This window comes from Bombus vancouverensis, chromosome 10 (assembly GCF_051014615.1).
Source record: "Bombus vancouverensis nearcticus chromosome 10, iyBomVanc1_principal, whole genome shotgun sequence".
In the NCBI taxonomy this organism is placed as follows: domain Eukaryota; kingdom Metazoa; phylum Arthropoda; class Insecta; order Hymenoptera; family Apidae; genus Bombus; species Bombus vancouverensis.
The window spans coordinates 9,644,799-9,662,320 of NC_134920.1; the positions used below are offsets into that span (position 1 = coordinate 9,644,799).

At 40.5% G+C, this 17,522-nt stretch overlaps 1 protein-coding gene across 5 annotated transcripts in view; it reads left to right on the forward strand.

The window, feature by feature from the left end:
* Positions 1–17,522, forward strand: part of LOC117157048 (uncharacterized) — a 172,981-nt gene that overhangs the window by 61,977 nt on the left and 93,482 nt on the right. For 4 of the 5 annotated variants that reach the window (XM_033334706.2, XM_033334707.2, XM_076621968.1 and 1 more), the window contains one exon: positions 1,862–1,933. The exons of the other annotated variant lie outside the window; for it this stretch is intronic. The gene's annotated coding sequence lies outside the window, so the exon portion shown is untranslated. The remainder of the gene's footprint in view (positions 1–1,861; positions 1,934–17,522) is intronic. 5 annotated transcript variants of the gene reach the window in all.

Genomic DNA, 17,522 nt, shown 5'->3' on the forward strand with positions numbered 1-17,522 from the left:
GGTTTGCTTGCATTCCAAAAACGAGGAAAAAGACGAATGGATCGAAGCGAACGTGTAAATTACGTTTCTACAAACTTTTGGTCGCAGACAACGCCGTAATATTCTGCAATTTATTCGAAAACTTACTAAACTCTAATGGCATAAAATAGTTGCGTATGCTTTTAATCCATTTTTCTCAATATCCTCTTTCTTCGCTTTTACCGAATACATACGTGTTTTTGTACATATGTCTTGCACAAGGTATGAAAATTTTTGCACTTTTGAATCTGGACGATTGTTCTCAACGCTGTAGTAATCAGAACGGCGAAAGAAAGAAAATATGGATGGCGTTTCACAGTGGAATCGGCGGTATATCTTTGAAATAGCGTACAAACGGAAGAATTGCGTGGCTACGTTTTCAACGCGATTAACGCAGGCTTAATTGCTTCGATCGTACTGTTAATCCGATTCACGAAAATCCTGGTGGCTTAATTGCTAGCAGTTGCAAGGCACGAACGTTAACATGCCACGGATGTACCCAGCCGGTACGGGATTGCAATTAACGCGCGGCTGTTTTTCGCGTTTGTCGCTAAGAAAATCGAAGTTGATCGAACCCGTTTGGAAAATACGATCGAGCTATTGCCTGGCTACTAACGAATATAGAGATTAGGTGTAATTTATTTTTCACCGACCAGTTATTATATAAGTTGCAATTAAATTTAGCTTCGTTAAAATATAATTCCATCAATTTATAATGCGTATTTGCAATCTATGTCAATGTTATTATGGTGGATGATTGAAGTTGTCCAGTTGGATTTAGGTAAAATTGACACGTCAGTTATTACCGCTAAAATATGCATTTATCGAGTGGTACGTAGTAATTTATTTATGATTTATGTTAACGTTATTACCGAATGATTGAAGTTTGCTTTTCCGAATTTGTTTAAAATTATTTACCAATGGATTTAATCTTTCAAGATTCCACTTATCCATATATATATATAGATATAGATTATATATATATATAGATTTCACTGTAAAATAATTACGTGGTAATCGAATTAATGAAATGTCTGCAAATCGACCAGTCGCCAGTTTTATTCCTGATATTTAATTCATTCTCTGAAATGGCGTCCTAACTGTTCCAAGAAATAAATATATAATACCGGCGTAATGGAGAAATATTTCTATCGATAATGTAATTTGCACGGATACACGATTCGTTTAATTAGACTCAAATATAGAATAACGTAGACACAATTGTTTATGTTTAAATAAAAGAATCGTGCGTCTGTACAAATTAAGAAAACGATGGAAATATTTCTTCATTAAGCAAGCAATACTTTATTCACGACATTTAATTTACTCTCCGGATTGATCTGTGAATTATTAACATACGAAAATCTCGTTTGTTTTTCTCTTTTTTAATTCATCGAACATGTATTTCCTCTTCGGGCGTAAAATGCTGCTCCATTTCGTCAAATAATTTCATCGAATCGTAGCTTCTATTCGCGAACTCCAACTAATTCTCATCGAGGTGAAAGCCAAGAAACGGAAAGAAACAAAAAGTTGATAAATCTACGACAATTAATAACGTACCATTGATTCGACCGATCGTTAATCATCGTTGGTTTCCACAACGATAAGAGAGAAAATAGATAAATCAAGGCGAAGGAAGGTAGAATTGCATCGAAGAACAGCGCAGTATTCGAGTATCATAGAGTTGGCGTTGGTATCGGCTTGTGTATGGATTATACATCGCGTCGAGCAGGCACTCGACGAAGGAGCTTTTTCATGGGCGTTCCTTTTCATCGTCGATGACATAAATCAAATCCAGCACAGCGTTCCATACACTCACACGGTGTTCGTTTCTTTTTTTCAGGTACGTACCGTGCGCGTCAGTGAACTGTTCACGAGGGTATTCCGCTAATTGGCTACAACCGATCACGGTTCGGTAAGTAAACATTATTTCGAAAGATGGCAAAAATTCGCTGGTCCTACTAACGCAAGAAACGATGCTGCCTCGTATCGTTTGCCAACGAGTGTCATTGAAATTCTGTTACACGTATAAAATCGATATTGTTCGTTCGAGAAGAATTCTGCTTCGGCTTTTCAACGAAGCTGATATTTGAACGAACAAATAGAATTAAATTCGAATTGTCTCAACGTAAAAAATAGGTAAAAACACTCAGATTACGCCGGTAGTCAGATATTTCGTTTGTTCTGCGAACGTAAAACATTGAAATCTCTCGGCGAGTTTCTTCGACCAACTACGAGCTTCTTATTCATGTGAGCTATCGTTAGCCTCTGGGGAAATCTTTACGTCATCGTCGTAGTAGTTTATTTATTTATTTTTCAGGAATCTCATTCCCTTTGGGAATGACGTTTTAGACAACTGATCGATTATGAAAATTAATAGGTCCCAGCTGTTACGTCTTTCAAATATCCTAACACGAAATATATTGAAACGTTCTCGCTACAAGCAAAATCGTTATATTCCTTCCTCGGCAGCCAATTATGTAAATTTTTATAAAAGCTCGACATCGTAAGAATATAATCTCGGGTAGATTAATCCTTCCAAATCGTTCTTTAGAATCGCACGTATTACCTATCAGTGTCATTTTATCTGGACAACACTGGCTAGCAGAATGAAAAATGACTCGATACCACGATATTCAAGGCCGTCCTTCGATAACAATACGCCAGAGCAAGAAAAAGTACGGTACTTGGGTATTTATGTTATAGTAAGGTCGAAGAGTACGACGACCGACGGTGGTCGAACCATTTAATGCGAGTTCCGGGTGGCTGTTGCATTCCAGCTAATAAAAAAAAAAAAGAAAAAATCGGTAAATGTGGCGTGACAGTGGGTGGAGCTTCCGGTCTGGTCGTAAATCTTATTTCGTGACAATTAGAGGCTCGACACGATGGTTCGAATAACTTTCGCAAATGTAATAAAATGTTGCCGTCGCGTTCTACTCTGCTTCGTGCAGCGCGTTTACCAATTTTCGATTTTCGTCGTTCCTTTTCATATTCACGTGCTTTCGTTCGGTTATTTCATCACGACATTGCTCCCGTGCTCGTAAACTGGCAATTAATACGGCTTACAACTTTTCTACACTTGCCACGCGAATTATTAAATTGTTCAACAGAGAGAAACACAAAGAAGCAAAGATAAATAAATACTTTAGAATTTTTCATTCTCTATCTTTTCTTTCAATATCAATAAACAATTAATTTTGGAATATTCAAGATTTTAGTTACCTGATGTATCGAAGAAATCGACGACAGATTTTCTAGTTTATCTAGTTTAGTTTTCTAGTTTAGTGTGATCGAACGTGCCGGTTGCTCGTCATTCTGTATTTATAAGACACAGGAATTAGAGAAGGAACGTATCGTGACAGAAATTCGTTGCACGACGTAATAATTACGCCTCTCTTTTCACCTTTTTTCCCCCTACGCGATTTATTATCCAGTTATAATCGCATTTGACGTAGTTGCTTTGCACTGTCAAGCGTTAACGAATAACGATTAATTACTATTAACGGAGAGCCTCGTAAATCATGCGACGCAGTCATGACCTCGTTGCGTTGATCTGACTACATGAAATAACCATTTATATCCTCAACGACTGGAGAAAGTGTCGTTGCATCCTGTAAAACAAAAGCGAAACAACGCTGTGATTTCGAAAATGGAGCTGTCGGAACAGATTCGCGATTATTTACGTTGCACGACGATAACTCTTCATCAGCGCGATGTAGATTACAAGGTAAATATTTTTCAACAAACTCGCGTTACATTGCGAATTACTGCAATCGATACGCTTTCTGTTTCTTTTAGCGAAGTGGTTACGTTACTCGCGCTGCACGTATCATATCTATCGTTGATCGTGAAAATATCTGATCGTTCGAATATTTTCTACCTCTTGTTAATTTTTAATCTCCGAATAGCATCGTTGGATCATAGATAACGACACCCACGTAGGTTACGTCGTAAACGTTATTAACGATCTTACTCGTGCAATATAAATTGCAAATTAAAACGAAACCCCTCGAGATTTCAGGCTACTCGAGCCTGTACATCCTTTTTCGCTTCTAAACGCATGGATCGTCGCTGCAAAGTAGAATGTACGTCTGTGAAAAGTAAATTTCGTGTTTTCCTTTCATAGATACGCATATAATACGAAAAATATTCTGAACGCGTGACGAATCGCGGTTCAAAAGAAGATTTTCTTTCTAAACTTTGCAAAGTCCAAGATTCGCTTTGTTTACTCCGTAAGAGAAAAACAAGGATTAATTTATCGATTCGACTTATGCGTGACCCACTTCGAACAATAAATAAAGAATGAATAAAAATCCATTTAGATAGATGTACGATGTAATTAGACGTTCGTTCGAGCAGACTCGTGCAAACATTTAGACTCAAGGTTCCCTCAACTTCATAATTCCTTGTCTAAGAGCAATTTGCGAAATAACTTCTTCTTTAAGTTTTTGCTTTCATTTCGTGCCCCGGTATTTACGGAGAAAGTCGTCGTGCAATTCTTCGTTCCGTTTCGTGTGCTCCATTGTACTTGCTTACGTAGAAGTTTACGGTCAGTTCAGTGGTAACAGTCAACGTATCTTCCAACGAAATCGTGATCCCACATAGAGGAAGTTATTTGCGTGCGAACGATGTAATATCCGTGTAATATCGTGAGGAATTGGCGACAAAATTACGACGCAAATATATTTATGTTTATCATGCAAAGAGAAAAAAGCCCACGCAAAATCTGAAAATACATGTCTGTTACTTCCTACGCGTTCGACGTGAAACGCAACTCAATTTCCTTCGAATTTATTCACTGTCAGAACATAATATAAACCGAGAAAATAATTTTAATCGCGTCTATGGTTTACTTCAAAATTAAAAAGACCGCGTTATTAAAACTTCTCGACTGTCGCGGTGGTTATCGGTTATCCGAGTTCCATTTATAAATTTAGTATATTTGTTCCAACGTTTATACAATTTTTAGAGCGATTGGCATAAGATAAATTTCGCGAAACGAAAGATTTCCAACGATGCGAATGATTTGGATAACATTGTCGGAGAAACGTGTGAAAATATTTTAGAAAAATTGAATATTACGGTGTAGTATATTTCGATCTGTCGCGACTCCCAAGACAAAATATGTAAAATTCGCGTAGCACCCAACGTGTGTTAGTAACCTGCCAATCTTTCAAGGTATTTGTGGCGCGACAATATCCCTCGAAAGTAAAATACGATGAGCCTCGAAAGCCACGTCCTTCGCGCACGTCTATTCCCTCTCCAGAAAGAAATCCCTTCGCTGTTTCCACTCTCTACACGCTCACGCTGACAAAGAATTCTGGAATGGATAGAACGACAACTTCACGTTATATTAATACCTCGACGACATTTTGCATGCCAAAATTACCGATATTAAATATTTCGCGTCAGTTTTGCTCGAACACGGTGAGACGTCGGAGTTGAATTTAAAAAAGGAAGACATTCTTCCAGACATTTTACACGACATATTGGCTTTCTAACAACTTTGCAAGAACGGTTTTTCCGTAATTAATCAAAAAGTCATTTTTCCAACGGTTTACTATAAGCGTTACGTATACGGGCAAACTTTCAACGTCGAAGATAAATGGCTGCAACTCTGTACGACCAGGCTTTTTGAAAATTGAATTATACTGCAAATAGCTTACTGCAAATACGCTGAATTTAATGATATATTCGGTTGGCAACTAAGTGGTTGCGGATTTTGTCGTTAGGTGGTAATGGCAAAATCCTCAATCACTTAGTTGCCAGACCAATATTTCTTTAAAAATCTCTCGTCTTCCGTCAAAGTCGAAGTATCGTACGATTAAAGATGAGGAAGAAAACCAGAAAAAAGGAAGTCTCTTTGTTCACAAGTCAATATCTAGCTAATTAATTCCGCTTTGTCTTTCTCGACAAAATTGCAAAGTAGAATATTCGCCGGTACTTTTCGCGCGTATAACGCCAATTTTAACAGTATTAACCGATAAGGAGGGAAGTTCTGAAAGTTTCGGAGCTTAGTTCGGATAGCGGATAGACTTAGAAGGAGGAAGAGGCTTGGTAGAAAATTTGCCAGGCAAAGATAAAGTAACGTCATAGGTAGCCGGTGGCTGAGAGATTTCAAGAATTAATTTTCTTGAACTGCTACAAGGTAATATTCTCTTCTCGTCTTAATCGAAAGATTGGCCAGAGTCAAAATCGCTTGTATCTCAGCGCATTGTCCTCTACTCGGAATTTCGTCTGTTTTCAGGTTTAGCGGATGCGTACGAACGATGGAACAGAGATTTTCCGCTCGCTCTGACATCGCCGCTTTTTTAAATGATACTAATCGTGATTAAATGCCAGCTACGATCATTTACAGTTAGTCATAAGCGTGACAAATTTGAGGAAATAAGGTTGAGATTAAACAGGCTCGAGTGTCTCCTATCAGCGATAATAATTGTTTGTAGTTGTTTATTATCGCTGATAGACAGCTAAAATGAAGATAAAGAGAAAAGCAAAGATCAGAGAAACACGGATTATTTATAGAAAAATTTCTTGCGGAATGAGCATTTCCTCTACAGGAAACAATTATCGGTGATCAAACGATCGATTATAAACAAATTGAAACAACATTCGAAAAATTGTACGATAATCGAAGGGAAAGAGAACACGAGGGTGTGGAGTAACAAAAGACGATTAATTATCAAAAGCAAATTATCCTCGAGTATCCTGGCGAATGCACAGTGAATTTCACCGGGAATTTCACTTTGCTCGGACAAAAGTCTGCCGCACGAGGAGCAGTAACGAGTATTATTTTGTTTTAATATTCTAATTAACGGAGCTTATTTGGCGCGACTGCCGCGTATTCGAAATCGCACAACTTGCAAACCATCGGAAATACGATAGCGTACACGAGAAAGCTCTTTACTCGTGACTTTCGACGTGGCATCTGAAATCGATCAAGCGTGTTGATCTCAGGATCCCAGATTAATGGGTTAAATGATTTCTCTTCGATTTGTGCAACGTAACGGAAGGAATTGTATTTTCTTCTTGAACGATAGTATTGGCATACGGTACTACAGGTACTGACACGTGTTACTTCCTGCTCCGCGTCTACATGTGTGTAACGATCAGCGTAGAATCGCTGGAAATCGACAATTCAGAATACAATGGATAGAACGTAACGAGACGTAAACATTGGCGATTGGTTAGTCGGTAAAGTAGACGCGAATAGTCGTGGCAGAGGAACAACATAGATAGGCAAAACAGGTTACAATAGGATTAACAGATTACAGGCGAAAAAGAAAAGCACGACCGAAGACAGGACGAAAAAATCGATCAGTGATAAGCTCTGTTTCGCTGTAGCGTCTACGGCCGAATGTTTATGTCGTTAAAACTAGTTTATTTCTAATCCGTTTTGTTTAATAGTTCGTATCTATCAACCGATTTTACTAGGTGTGTTGTTAAACAGCTGCTCACGGAATTGGTATAATACAGTCGTAATAAAATCAGGATAAGAGTGTAGTGAATTTTTAATTCATCACTCACATGTAAATATGTACAACGTTATATCGTAGAACTCTATTTATATAAAGTTCGTCCGTTTGGACGATACTTTAATTATTGCCCGAACAAATGAACTCCTACTGGTTGAATAATTCGGGAAAATTGATTATCTCGTATAAAGACCGTGGGTGAAAAATACTTCATCATTCGATACTACGTCGATCGATCCCATTTCATCAGATCTGTCTTTTAATATGATTTTCAGACTAAATATATATTCTTGCCGGTTCTTTTAATTCAATATCGCGAATCATATTGAAATCGTTTAAAGTACATTCGATCGAATAACGTCGAATATATCGATCATCATAACATCAGATATACTTTTTCCGAGCTTCTCTTTCGCAAACGTACACACGTTTTTTAAAACTTCATTTTAGAAATCTTATATCTTTTAACTCGAGAAATCTCCCTCGGTTCAATCGCCGTATTAAAATAATATATTTTAAAAAATTGAAGAATATCAACTCCAAGTGTATAATTTGTCCCGCGAAGGATTCGTATAAACCGAGTTCAACTATAGAAACAACAATTCCCAGCTTCACGGGCAATTCAAACCGTTTCGTTCCTCGAAACATCGGCTAAAGAAATTTGACCAACGCTGTGCATATGCAGAACACCAGAATTATTTCGCGGTCGATTTATCGAACAAACTGGACCGAAGGAAAAATAAATAGACGAACGCGACGACGTGGATTCTCCATTAGTTTAGTCGGTCCTTAATCCTTGCACCTTGGCGTCGTCGGCAGGGTTGGTTTCGTGTCGTACAGCAACAGGCGAATCTATTTTCGCCAGCGGATCCATGCAGGGTGCTGCGCTTTGTCTAGCGCTTGGCCAGTATGTGGACGTGTCTCCTAACGATAGTTAATTATCATTAACGCGCAGCATAATGCGCGCGCGACTATAATCTCATTACGAGCGCATTTCGCCGGCGAATGCGTTTTCATGCAGTCAGAGCCAGCATGCGATCCGTGATACCGTCGAACCGGTGTCCGACACGAATCCAGGGCACGCGCGTACCCCTTGCTAAGTGACGTGTATGGGGTTGTGATTTAAATATACGGTCAGCCACTTCAAAAGGTAACCACCTCGTAAATTTGAAGCTTTATGAAGCTGTGTAACTGGTTATCCGCCAACAGTCGTGCAACAATATCGTTTGACTTTAGCCAAACTAAGTTTGCCTGGTGCGTGTCGCGATTATGGCGCGATCGCCAACGTGTCGGCGACCACAAAATATGATTTCGGGTAAATTCACACCTAGTCGAGTTTGCTTTTTTTTTTTTTTTTTTTTTTTTGTGGTATGACTTTCTGAGAGGGAATTTTATTTTCACGGCTGAAGAGCGGTACGTTCTTGCTGATGTTCGAGAACAGGCCACCGTCGGTTCTTCGTTTGCTCGTCACTTGCTCGCGAAAATGTTTCTTTTCCCAGTGTATTACGCGTACACTGTGTACGAAACATTTTGGGTAGAAGCTGCAAGCATCGTTCGTGAACGTGTTTGTTAAGGAATATGCACGTTCGGTAATGAACGGTCCGATATCGTGTAACCGAATGTAACGTAACATTTCCTTAGAGGAGGATCGACAATATTTTCAGGGTATCGGATATTACACAAGCAACGTTCAGTCAAGAGATTTCGCTGGATATTCGTTCGTAGATAAGAGTTAGAAAATTGGATTCTTAACTGGATGATGGAGTGGTTTTTCGAAATTAACCTTCGTCTATCAGATTCAGAGTCGATCGTCGATAATCCAACGAGACGCGTGATCGCGTACATCAAATTTAGAAGAAGGCGACTGCTGGGAATGTGCGAGCAACGTTTCGCAATTACTCGTTCGATCAGTGTACACTTCCTTTGGTATTTCACGCAACTGTCATTATGTGTTCAAGCCGAACTTCTTATACGTTTAAATGACAAACTAAGCGTGTGGGAAAATGCGAGAAAGTAGTTGAAATTATTTAAATTATCGTTGCGATTTTATTAGCATTAATTTACCATCGAACATTCGTTGGAATTTTATTACTAAGAATAACTTGGGTTACTCCGAAGGTTAGATTTGCTGAAAGTTGGAAAGTTAGTTTTCGTGCGTTCAAGTAAAATAGTTTGCATTAATCAAACGTAATATCGTCGAGGGCTTTGTAGCACAGAAACGTCCGGTTCTCGTTTGATCGCCGGAGTTAAGTTACATTGAATACGGTTAGTGCTTGGTGCTAACCGTAGCATTGGCCAACTTCTGGACAGTGCTCAGACTAGATAGAAACTCTGAGTGTTATTAACGTCGATGGCGTGCGGTTCTCCTAAAACTCTAAGTCCATGGCTAATGACCATATAGAAGCAAGCTGATATTGACCATAATCCTTACATTCTCTCAACACTCTACAACTGCTAACATCTTCAATCTACGTAGTTACGATTCTACCCTGGCTGCAGCGATAACTACGTTTCATCGTGAAATTCGTATTACTATACATCTCAATTGAATCGTCGAGTTTACATTACCGTAGAAATGTCGGGTCGAAGATAGATTTTCATTCGAAAAACGTTAAATAGCATAACGATAACTACGTATATGAAATTGTCTTTTTACTTGCTTTCGAGAAGCTATTTATTATTCCTCCTGCCTCTTCGTAGTGTTAAAAATATTGCATTGCTTGTCATAAAATTAAAATACCATTTGCGTTAATAATTCGATTCTAACATGTTGCTTTAATCCTCTACAATGTGGTAATATAATACTGTTCTTTAGTCATAAAATAGCATTAAAATAAAAAAAAATCACGCCTTTTAATATTTTTTATTAAAACTCGGTAGCTATGCGTCAACGTGCTTCAAACTAACCTCGTTTAGATGTTTTTTCGTACTGCGGATGAACTCGTGCGGATGTACTCGTCGGAAGTTTATGAATTTAGCAGAAGCAGCGCTTGATATCTTCCTCCGCCGAAAATTACTCGATTTAAAGCCCGTAAAAGGAATCTCGCTGCAAGATAGAAAGAGGAAATTTCGAAATGTTTCGCGAATCAATGCAATTGCCCGAGTTTGCAAGTCACGAACGTGGATCTTTTCGACTTTACGTTCTCGAATGCAGCAAACACGATTTCCAAACTGTAAAATCGATGCTAACGACACTGGCTCGTAAAGCCTGATACCAACGATGTCTCTCGTGTCGGCGCCGTTAAGCAACTTATCTTATGAAAGTCGACATCGATCACTTGCTAATTTCACTAACATTTCACCTTTCAAGTTTTAGAAAAATCTCCTTACGACTATCTGTCATGTAATCCTGGCTTTACCGACCTAACAAAGCTTTAACGAACGAATATAACGCAACATGTAAAACAAACAAGCTTGAAAGAAGAAGAAAAAAAGCGAACCCAAGCAACTCCCAATGGCAATGGGGAGAGCAAAAGCTAGCGGGGAGTCTCGAATTCCCCCCATCGGCGTTTCTTGTCTCCCATATTTCTCTTTCTCCCCGGGGGGAAAAAAAGCGATTCTTCATTTTCAGCGACGTTCGTGTCGGGAGTTCCTTCCATCGAACCGTCCGATATATACGGACCAGGAGGAGAGAACCTCGTAAGCACTTCCGCTTCTTCACCGTCGAAAAATAAGAAATAAAGACGGGAAAAGGAGAGAAAAGAGGGAAAGAAGAAAGAACTCGTATCCATTCGAGGAGTTTCTTTCGCCATAAATAAGGAACGGAATCGAGGAAATAAATGCTCGGAATGACGTCCGAAACAATTTCGTGGCGATTCTATTTTGCCTTCCCTTTCGTGGCGATTCTATTTCGCCTTCCCTTTCGTGGCGATTCTATTTTGCCTGTCCTTTCGTGGCTCCTTCGGAAATTCCTGTCGCAGTTCCGCCATTCCCCACGGGACGGCCGAATCGTATTTTCCAGCCGGACAATACACAAGAACGAAATACGTAAGCGCTACTTACACGGTACGCATGCACTCGCACACGCGAGCCATCGCGCATTCCGGAAACAGGATCGAACGCTCCCTTTTCCGTTTCTACTTCGAACAATTCCGACAGAATTGCCTGCTGTAGGATTCGCTGTTCCTCCGTCACTGCCTTCCGATTTATCGTAAACACATTCGGCGAATTCTGCTTTCTCGATTTGCCGCTTAATGGGATTAAAGGTGGACTATAGGGAGAATTCTAATATCGTAAGATAATTCGATCGAACGATTGGGGCAGTTTCATCATGGGGATACCGTGGTTTGGTTTCTGCCAAATGATTTATAGCCGAAGTTTATCGCTTGGGGTATTTCTGGAGCGAAGAAGAGGCTTATTGGAAGAGGAAATGTTCGTAGCTGTGGTAAGGTACGCGTCGTACTTTGCTGCTTTATGTGACGAGTAATGGAGATTGTCGTAGTTAGAAGAGAGATAGCATGATGGAATGACCGTTAAGACCGGGAAACGTGATAGTCTTCCTTAGTCGTAAAGCGGAAAAGCCTTATTCTCATTTTTAGACGTTCTGGGCGCGTACATAGACGGTAAAGGAATCTCGAAAACGTCCCACGAAGTTACAATTTCAACGGCAATAAATGACACGGAATAGCGTTGAAAGTTACAAACGAACGAATTACTCGGAGAGCGTGGGCCACGCGTCTGTCTAAATGGAAACAAATATGGCCATTTAACAGAAGGTTACCTTAAAATCTCGGAGGCGCGCCCAGACACAGATGAGATTTACGACTATGGTACGACGCCCTTCTCGGACCTCGGTAAGTTTCGCTGCAAACATCGTATATGCGAATACGATGTACGTATGTAAATGAGATGCGCGATATCGCAGTTCGTAAAAACTTCGTTGGAGCGTTACGGTATAGCAGCGTCGATTAATACTTCGGTCGCAGATTGTCACCTCGCAGCACAATTTCTACGAGACGTAAATCGATAGCCTCGCTCGCATACATTCGCTCCATCTTCTGTATCAGCCAGCTCACCCATCCTAACGCACATACGCACGCGTACGTTCGCAGTCATCTACGTGCGAACGTAGTATGAAAAACTTTGGAACGATGCAACTATCGCAACCATTCTGTACCCGCGATAATCTGTAACAACGGAAGCCGAAAAACACGAAGCGTTGTTTCAGTTTCCATTTTCCTACATTCAGCGTAATCCATTATTTACACCGGCAACATCCAGCCATGGTTGCACCGGTAACAGCAACCATTTCGTTTCTCGCTTTTCGCCCAGAGACAAGTATGAATACGCGCTGCGCAATGGGTAGAGAAACAGGCGAGAAAGACGCGGAAGGGAATAACACGTCTGTGCAAAGAATAACGCGACCCTTGAAAAATGATACGACCGGCTTGATCCACGAAACAGCTCGATGCAGGCTTAATAAATCATGCTGGCGTGTACGCAAAACCGTGTTAAAAGAATGCGGGATACAGGAAGTAAATCGGACGCGAAGGGAACGAGAATTATATTCTACGGGGACTCGTTACTTCGACGGCCGACCGTATTGAGGCGAGGTACGGAGAACCGGAGGACGTTATACTTGGCCGTAATTTATCATTTGAAGGAGACACTTCTCGTCTTGACGAGGAAGGACGAAGGACGATACAAGTTGCAACGTCGTAGAAATTTATTTCGTACACATTGTACGTAACGATGCATTATAGGTTGCGTGCTAATGTAATTGGATCTTGGCGATATCTTAGAATTCTTACGAGGATTTCGCATGAAATTTTAAGCTCGCTGAACCGCGTTATGTGTTTCCTTTGACCTTTATCCTGTTATTCGATAAACTTCCCCGGTAATTGAAACTAATCCGCAAGATACTCGCACGCGTGTTACACACCCTCTGTTGACGCTGCAACCTCAAATATTTTTCTATGGGAAAAGTCTGATGCTCTTCCATACGACCTCCGCGTTATAGAGAAGTCGCTTGCGCGTTTAGGACATCTGGACGAAAGAATAAACAGAGAATCGATCAAACGAATTGACCGAAACCTCGAGTACGAAATCTATCTACCTTGGTCTTAGTTTGTGATATTTAAAAGACGGAAAAGAAGAACGTGCTTCACTGCGCCAATCCGCCGCTTGATACTTCAATCTTGGACTTGTCACAGAAATGACGAAGAAATCTTCGTATCCTAAGTAAGGATATACGTTGATCACAAGCGCTCTTCGTAAAACCTTACAAGTATCAGAAACTAATTGATGTTACGTATAGTAACTTTATCTGACAAAATAGCTGACGATCTCGTGAATTTCTATAGGCTCCGTAAACGTTCCGTAGTCGGTGAAACGACACCGATTGTCGCACAGCGAATGAGTCGCAGCATACAGACGCTTACCGGGAACTTTATTTTATATTATTGCGTAAATGGATAAAAGATATAGAAGATCTATAGAATGATCGAGATTCTTCTGTATCAACTTGGACAATTAGTCCTCTAGACGAAAGGAAGATTAAAACGCTAACATTAAAATACTAAAGAAACAAACGCTGGCGCAGTGTCCTACGAAGCAATAAAAAAGAATAACAGGCAAAGAGAACGAGAAAACGATTGCCAGAGAAGATTAGAATTTCTAAAACTGGTAAACAGGATTTAACCATCGCTGAGGCTGTGGTTGATGGGGCCAGGGCAAATGTTACTCGCGTTTCATCCGGCGAGCGCTCTCTGTGTACACTGTACCGCAATTTTCCGTTTGCTTCTCTCTAACGAAGAATAATGGAATTTGCTGCCGAGGATGCTGTAGAATTCTGGCCTTCATTTCCTGGCGAAAATCTACCACCTTTTACCATGTGTCGATGCACGCTCTCCTCCTTTCTATCTCTCTTTTCCTGGCGACATACACAGGTACGTTTATCCAATTGCAGGCAACGGTACGCGTCTCGTGAAAATTATAACAGTATAGAACGCGAATATAGAATCGCGAAACGAATTGCAGGAGGCGCAGGAGAAAAAAAAGCGAAACGAAGGAAACATTTCCAATTTAACGCGCACAGAAAATACCAGGAGGCAATTTTTCACGATTCGACCGGCAACAAATCTAATTGTCGCGTTTTCGGCTACTTTCCCCCCGGCTGTTTAAATTGACATGTTTAATATTTGTTCGAATACATCGACGATTCTTCCGCGATCTTAGCAACGTTGCAGCTTCCAAACTTTCCAAACTTCAGCGTGAAAGTGGAATCCCATGGCGTGTACGTACGTCATCGTGTATTTGCAATAAATGCGTTGTAAACGTATTTTCGGTTTCGTATTTTACCAATATAATTCCAACGCGTTTCGTCTAACACACGCGATCTATTAGGTTGTCCGAAAAGTTTCCTTCGTTTTATGAGAAATTAATGGACGCACAATTATTTCGTCAAGTTACGTACCATCCATTTTGTTCCGTTGAGACAAACACCGCGACATTTCACAGAATTGGTTTCGCGTTTGTACGAAGGTACATTGTTGTAAAAAGCACGTTTGCTAAAGAAAGACACTTTTCGGACAATCTAACACTCGTAAAGGATTTCTACGAGCCTGTTCGAATTATATGAATCACAGAAACAGATAACGTTATGTAAATAAACGTTGCATTCGCGGTGTTCTCTTAAAACTCTCCTAGATTTCCCCTTTAAAGCTTTACCCGCTGAAGGCATCGGCCCCCTTAAAACGCCTCGTGCCATACACGCGCGTATTCTCAGCGGCCATTCAGCGTTTCGCGAAGGGCCGCACTTACGCGTTTCTAACGATCCTCGCTTTTCATTCCAGCCAACGCGTCACACTTTCACCCTCCTTCATCTTCCAAGTCGCATGACTGTCACGTTGTTTCGCTGGAAGCAGGGCGGCGAAATTCTCCTCGTTCATCGAAAACTTTCGCGCGTTTAATCCCACGAGCTGTTCGTGGTTATTACTCTTGTCTTCGGTATCCTCTTTGCACGCGCGTTAAATCAGAGATTCGTATCGCGCACGAAGTAGCAAGTAGGTTTTTCGCAGTCCATTTCCCGTAACGATGCTATCAGACGAAAGTTTAATTAACTTTAACGTGCCGTTTTGTTACGGACAAAAAGCTCGTGTTCCTTGGCCGGCCGGACCAACTAAACTTTGCTGTTCGTTAAATAGCGCGCGGAACAGCGGATGCTATTCCATAAAACTATCCCTGGTTCGGCAGACACGGCAGGAAATATAAAAATCTTCGCAACAACAAGCTCGCCACGTCGTTGTTACCGTGCAGATGAGCATCCCAGTTTCCGCATTGTTCTTTCATGGTATCGTTCATTACGCGACAAAGTACAAACGTTGAACAGCGTGCACGTACGTTTCAATTTCAATTTTAATTCGAATTTCAATTATGCATTTTTACGTCTCGTAGTGTTGTAACGTTTGAATTACAAATGTAGAGCAAATGATAATAATACGGCACAGGCTAGGCCAATTACGAGCAATCGTGATTTTAAACTGCATACGATAGTAGCAGTATTTATGCTAACTTCCGTCGACTGTTTATCGTTACGCTTTATATCTCATAGTAACAGACGTTGATCTTCGTTGAATTTTTAATTATTGAGGTTATTCGATGTGTAAGCAGAGAAACTCGTGGATAAATTGTAAGGTAGAAAATATATTTAAATAGAAGTGTAATTATAAGTAAGGATACAATTTGAGCTGGTCCAGATCCGCACGCTAGCTGTGTTACCCAATAACTGAAAATCCCGAAACCAACGTCGCCTGTCTACTGTTTATGGTCTGTCTTCGTCGCAGTCTTTTGTCTACGCGCTGTCGATGGATTCGGTGCTTGAGAAAACTAAGAAGACCAGATGTAGAGTTTTCTCAGAAGTGGTGACTACTTCAACATTAATAATAATATTTTTCAAATAATTGTGCAACATGGAACGTGGTAGCAAGTATTTTCAAAGACCTGCCATTCTTAGGATCGGCAAGCCAGCAAACGGAGCTGTCAATTATCTCGAAATCCTCGATACAATTTCGTGAATTATCAATCTCTCTGATATAAATATTAAACGGTCGTCATATCATCGTTATCGAATTCTCTTTCTAACAATTCATCACCGTGAAATATTCTTGCAAGGAATCTTACAGCTCGTGGAATCTCATTTCGAGTGCATTCGGCTCTTACTTTCCTGCATTCCTTTATCTGCAATTTTCTAGCCTCCTAGACCGAGCAACGCTAATCCGGAACAACGTACTTTTAAGAATAGTCGAAGGCAATCGTAGATTTACAGTGTTCGAGATAGGAGCTGTATGCGACTGTAAGATTGATCGCTCGCGGAAGATGCGCGGGAATGTTTTGAATTGCAAGAGAATCGATGTTGCTTCCTTGGGGAATGGAAACGTAGTTCGCGAAGGATCTGAGCAAGAAAGGGGAAGGATAATCGTCTCTTGCATAGGAAAGAACCTCTGAACAGCCAGATTCTTCTGTTCGTGTAGAAATAATTGAGTGGCTTTTGCTCTTTAACCCATTAAGGACATCGATGTGTCGCGACTGCGTACACACAAATTTCGTGAAATTTCATAAAATTGTGAAATCTAGAAAATATTAACGAACGATCCATGATCCGTGTATCGTAATCAGCGATCGTTACAGCGTATCAAACCGACGTAAAATATGGAGGAGACTCTTCGCAGTCCTTCGTGTGACAATGGATCTCTATAGATATATTGCGGGACTATTCAAGCCTGTTATGGCATATCACTATCACTATCATCTACGACAACTCGAAACTCCAAGGCCCTCAGGATCGATCTGGAACCTCTGGTATTGTGAGGCTACCTTATCGCCTACGGTTACCCAAAATCTCAAATCTCTTAAGACCATTCCTAAGCGTTCCACAGCAAAGCGTTATCTCATTGGCCGCAACAGCTCGAAATTCCTCAATATTCAGAAACCTACGTGATATCCTCTCTTTCTCTTTCCCTCTAGCGCGTATTATTCAAAATAGGGGTGTATAAACCCGGCAACCTACCCGAGCAGAGGTTATTATAATTC